This window comes from Sinocyclocheilus anshuiensis, unplaced genomic scaffold (genome assembly GCF_001515605.1).
Source record: "Sinocyclocheilus anshuiensis isolate Anshui unplaced genomic scaffold, SAMN03320099.WGS_v1.1 scaffold136, whole genome shotgun sequence".
NCBI lineage: Eukaryota > Metazoa > Chordata > Actinopteri > Cypriniformes > Cyprinidae > Sinocyclocheilus > Sinocyclocheilus anshuiensis.
The window spans coordinates 1,252,524-1,258,952 of record NW_015554074.1 but is presented as its reverse complement, the minus strand read 5'-3'; positions in this window follow the sequence as shown (position 1 = coordinate 1,258,952).

Here is a 6,429-nt window from a genome sequence, read left to right as displayed (position 1 = left end):
TATATGCCTTATTATTATTATTATTATTATTACTGCTGCTATTGCTACTACTTATTATTGTTTTTATAAAATTCAAAACTTTCACAGTTTGGACATTTGGACAATTTTCTGTATTACAACTTGTAAATGCATCACAGCAAATGGTCAGTGTAAATGTTTATTAAACCTTCCATATTCTTGTTATTCTAAAGAAATAAAATATAAGAATGTAAATAATAATAATAATTTTAAAATAATTTATAATGATTATATTTGGTTATGATTATTACTATTATTTTTTATATAATGTACAAAACTATATATTTCTGAATGAGTCAAGTTGCAACAATGTGTAATTTAAATTTTAAAATACATATATATAATACAAAATATAATAATAATAATGGATATTGATTGTTATGAATTTTATTATTATTATTATTATTAGATCTAAAACTTTCTAAATGACTCAAACTGCAACAATGTGTAATTTACTACAAAGCAAACAGGGAAAGTGTGAATAGATTATGGTTTATACTTAGAGAAAACCCAGGACATTCTAGGAATATTTGCAAAGAAAAGTTAACTTGACTAAGCTTAAAATAATGCTGCAGCTCTTCTCACTGGACATGTTAAGGTATTGCTGAAGATAATTTCATTAAAAGACACAGGATGTTCACTCAGAAACCAATCAGCCATTATGCAAGAAAATCTATCCATCACACAGAGAGCATATATACCCATTATCCAGACATCGATGGGGTGTTTTTCTTATTTTAATTTTTTACCCATCAATTACAGCAAGATTTTAAGCATTGTTCCACTCCTCAATTAGCCGCAACACCTTTTCCTTTGATTGATCCATAATGAATGTAATGGTTTTAACAGACCACAGACAGATCACTTAGAGGAGCTCTGCTAATGGCAGTGGCAGCTCCAGGGCTGGAGTGATGTCAGTTTCTCCAAGCCCAGGCTAATTAGACACTGTGTCGCTCATTACCCAGGTAATAAGCCCTAACGCTAATGGGTATCAGGCAAGACCCCCAAACACTAGAGAAAGGCAGAGAGGCGGGAGAGAGGACGGCAAAGAAGATGAGGGGGATGTTAACAAGGAAAGGGGTGAAATAGAGAGAGAGTGAGAGACAAGAAAATGTAAGCAAAGAGAAATCGTGAGAGAATTGTCATGATGTAGAAAAGAGCGCAAGATGAACAGATCTTATGGCGCTAATGCATTTCAATGCTATGCCTTTTAATATACTACACCAGTCCTATTGGTCAAGAGTAAACATGTCATTTTCAGTACGAGCTAAAGGCACAATGGTTGCTATGCAGTGGATGGAGGGCTGTTGGAGAGGGGGGAGTGTTGGTTAGGGGAGGAAGGAAAAGAAGGGGCAGGCATTAGAGAGACGGAGCAATGGTTTCCTTGTTAACCACTTTCCCACTTAGGCCTTGTTAGCACCAGAGCTCTCAGCTGTACCTATTATTGGTGACAGATGCTATGCTTGACTTTCTGAGAATTACACAGACGCTCCTCGGTCTGCCGGATAAAGCCACTGCAGCCTTCACTGCTCTGAAGAAACAGCATGAGAGTCACGATGATGTGATGCTCCACATCAAGAACTTTGCCATAACTGTACTCCAGTTTGGAGACCGCAAACGTTTCAGTATATGAAATCCTTACGCTATATAATATTAAATATAGTTCATACTGAGGTCAACCCATTTCTTTCTTTATAAAAAAACTCCACCTTCATAACTTGACTTGAAACGACAGTTCACCCAAAAATGATCGACTCACCCGCAAACCTGTATGATGGAACACAAGGACAAACAGTTAGTAAACAAACAGTTTTGGTCACTTTCATTGTATAGACAAAAATGTCTATATGTCTATAACTTTGGAGCGACATGAAGGCGAGTAAATGAAGACAGAATTGTAATTCCTTTTAACTTGTTTTAACTACATGGTCGCTTTTTAAAACTGTCAAACGTTTTGCCAAAATTGTATTTTGCTTGTCTAATTATTGTTAGGTTCAGGGAATTTCTGCAAACTGTCCCAAGGCTCTCTAAAAAGTGCTTTGAAAGCTATGTGTGGTACTAAGGTGAGTAATTTGAATTTCATTTTATTTGTCCTAGTTGGTGAAAGTAATTTTGTATCAGCTAATTGCATTTGCTGTTAATGCCAAATTCCACAGCATTCAGGCTCTGCAATAAAAGAATGTGAGTCCATCATGTCTTTGAGCCATCATTCTTAGCCATCAGACAAATGGCATCACATTTATGTGACATTTTTAATGCGTTATGCGGCTATTTTGTAACGGAACACAAAAGATTGGTGTTATGAAACATGCCACTGGAAATGAGATCATCACACAGAGTTGTATCATCAGCCACAAGTGCATTTGTAGCCTTTGAAAGTGTGATCAGAGCGGCTCTATGTAAGTACTGAAATAAAGTTCATTTTCGAATAGGGAGTGGGCATAATCCCCCATCTCATCTCCTCATGGGGTCATGGCTCACACCTCTCCTAATAACCTTAATCTTATTACACACACAGGCAGAAAAAGGTATCCTTCAATATGAGGATTTTCAGCATGAGACTAATGCGGCTTACAATAAATTCATTACTGCGCCCAGCTAAATGAAAAATAACAGTGAGATAGCCTCACCGAACTCATGCATTAAATAATATTAAATATTAATTATTTGCTATGTCAGTGACTTCGCCAGTCACCCTTCCTCTGCGTTTTGGCCTGCAGAAATAGAAGCAAAGCCTCTAATCGGTTGATTCAAAACAGTTCACACACAAACAAAAAATCAGGTAAACTAAACGCACTTAACCTTTAACATTAATACATCTCACACATTACAAAAATAAAAAAATAAACATGAGATTTTGGGAAGTGTATTTAACAACAACTTTTTAACTTTTTCTTCATGAATTGTGAATATTATAAACAGTTTTGTAACAATTTTTTATTTGTGTCATGGTACATGCTGGAGTGAAGACAGAGAGTGCAGGACAAAGATGGTAATCTTAATTCTTTTAAAAAATCTACAAGGAATGATGAAGGAAACATCCACACAAATATAGTAACCACATACAATAACCGGCAACTAAACTTCTGACAAAGAGGGAGTTAACTACACAGGTAAATGAGGATAACACAGGTGATGGTGGTTAACTAATAATGACTCAACAAGACCAGGAACATAACCAAATATGGGCACACAGGAACTAAATCAGAGCAGAAGACCAGAAAATGGCAAACTAAAAGAAAACACAAGTCCATAACTGAGATCATTTGTAACTAGCCATTTTTAAAAACATTTTAATGTTTCAAATAGAAGTGAGGACAAGTAATACTTCTACGAAGCTCAAACAGTAGATGCATGTATAACATGCATGAACTGATAAAAATATCTAAGCCTCTTTGGATAAATCTGCCAAATGCATTGATGTAAATATGCAGGTCAAACAATAGCAATGTTCTGTACCCATATTCCACAACACGAGCCGACACTCTACAGGCATGTCCATGACCCTAAATGAGAAAAAAAGTCACACAATTTCCAAAAAAACATCATAGATTGACCAGTATTTACAAAACATAAAAAACTAAATTGGTCAAATTGACCTGGAACCTAATTACTAGGTTAAATTAATTGCAATTCTAAAAATACTGTTGTTAGAAAAATGTCTAAACAAATATCTGATCCATTAACAATAGCAATAAAACCGTACACCCTTGGTACAACAGAGGTCTGTCAGAGATCACTTAATTAACACTCACAATCGAACTGAGCATCCGAACTCTGTCAGTGACTGGAATATGCTGGAGTGTGTGTGTGTGTGTGTGTGTGTGTGTGTGTGTGTGTGTGAAATGGCTATTTAACATGCCCATGAGCTGAGCAGCGGGGTCTGAAGACTGTGTAATCTCATTTAACCCTCACTACACAACACTAATTACAGCTGACACGCTAACAACACACCGAAAAGCCTCTCAGCGAAAAAGTCAACACCAGCCAATGACCCAGCATGCTTCCCCTCGCTCTGCCCCAAACCCCTGCTCTCCCCGGGGAGGAGGCACAATTTTAGCCTAAGGATAGCAGGGAGCAGCCCGTCCCTTAGCAGGGGCCTCCCCAGAGCCAAATTAAAGCTCTTTGGTCCCTTTTTTCGTGAGAAAGGGTCAACGCGGTACCCCACCACTTTTTGAGTGTGTGAACGTGCGCTGGTGTGTGTGTGTGCGTAACAGTCGAGCGCCTCCTTCTCCCTCTCCTGGCTCCCAGCGTTTGAAATGAGGTCATCATTGTAAAGGAGGTCTGAGTGGATCAAAGCCCCCTACCTACACCTGCCCTTTTCTTCCCTCCTCGCTCTCTCTCCCTTTTCTCTCGCTTCTCATTTATGTCTTGAAGTTTCCTATTGACTAGTAGCTTCTAAGCAGGCCCCTGATGCCCCGAGATGCCGGGTACTCTAAAAAGCCCCCACTAAATTTTGCTTACCGCTATATTTTCTGCCAACTGGCTGAGGTTAAAATTGTGGGAGGGGGAAAAAAAGCCACCCACTAATTCACTTATATTCGATTACCCACTTTTTTAAAATGCATTTTTTTTTTTTTAATGAAGCAGGCATTGACAGAAGTGATGAGATGGGCCATGTCGCAGATAAGGCCTCTAATCAGCATATTTAACTTTGCTGTGCGTTTTAAAATTGTGAGGGTTTGGAACGACAGAAATGCACATCCAATATCAGCCCACACTGAGGGACAATAACACACTATTTTGATGCAAATCAAGGGACCCATTAATGTTTAAATTTATTTCAGTCCCATCCAGTAAAAGAACACATTTATTTACTGCAAAGCCAGATAATTACTTTGCCACAAAATGCATATTCCATTAAGTCAGGTGAACATTGTTTATTATATTTTGTTTTGTTGGGTTATGATAATGCAATTTAAGAGTGAATGACATTCAGACCATTACACATGACGAGAAAATAAATGTTAAAAAACAAACCAAAAAAAATAAATAAATCCATAAATCCTGGGTAAATGTAAATTTAAGTTCAGCTATAAGTTTGGGGGAAGTCGTGGCCTAATGGTTAGAGAGTCGGACTCATAACCCAAAGGTTGCGGGTTCGAGTCTCGTACCGGCAGGGATTGTGGGTGGGGGGAGTGAATGTACAGCGCTCTCTTCCACCTTCGATACCACGACTGAGGTGCCCTTGAGCAAGGCCCCCAACTGCTCCCCGGGCGCCGCAGCATAAATGGCTGCCCACTGCTCCGGGTGTGTGTTCACGGTGTGTGTGTGTTCACTGCTGTGTGTGCACTTTGGATGGGATAAATGCAGAGCACTAATTCCTAGTATGGGTCACCATACTTGGCTACATGTCACTTCACTTTCACTTTTCACTTTTTATAATATGAGTGCATAGCTTTGTAAAATACTTGCTTTCGTCCTTCAGTTCTTTAAGCCTCGTAATATTTCTACAGCTATAACGCCATGATAATCTTTTCTTTAGCTTGACGCTCTGGATAAAATTATGCTCTCATTACACTGTCCACTAAAAAAATCCTGTATTAGTATAGCATGCTAACACAAAGCAGCCAATCCTTTAGACGGCTTTCTTAACCAATCCATATATAAGGACAATATTACACGAGGAAGAGTCTTCTAATTGACTTACTGCTGAAAACAACCCACACAAAAATGGCTCCAAAATGAGGCTGAGGTTTATTTGAAAGAGATGGATAAAGAAGGACAGCTTTTATTTAAAGATGTTAGATCATATGCTATTAAAAAGGGGCAGTTGTGTGAAGTGATGTCTCTCATTCATCAAAGTGACTGAAACTGAATATGTTCAGCACAGAGTCGTCGACCAAAGATGAAACACACCACATCATGTTGCCAGCTTCATCATAAAGACCAAAGGTATTTTAATATTGCTAGGAATATATTACAGATGGTACACAAACACACTGAAATCCATAAAATGTATTTATGTATTAAAGGTTTTCCTGCACCACAGTGATTAGTAGTATGTAGTCTCTCAAATTAAATAAAATACAAATGATATAGCCAAATTAAATAATGTGCATTATCCTTGTCATTGTTCTCTTGTCATTCTCATTTGGTTATTATATAATGATGACACAAATTCAGATCAGTGGCTATGTAATCAATAGGGGTGGGAATCACCAGAGGCCTCACGATACGACATTATCACGATACCATATTATTGCGATTTTAAATATATTGAAATGGAACCTTGTTGAAAAGTGTTACCTTAATATTAAATATCAATATATTATTTTTATTCACTTCTATCTATGTAACAGAATCATATATAAGTTGTTGTTTGTTTGTTTTTTTTGACAAATTATCCAAATAATGTATAGTCCTACAAAGCTATTATTATCAGAGAGTAATGGTTCAGTTTAATTGTAA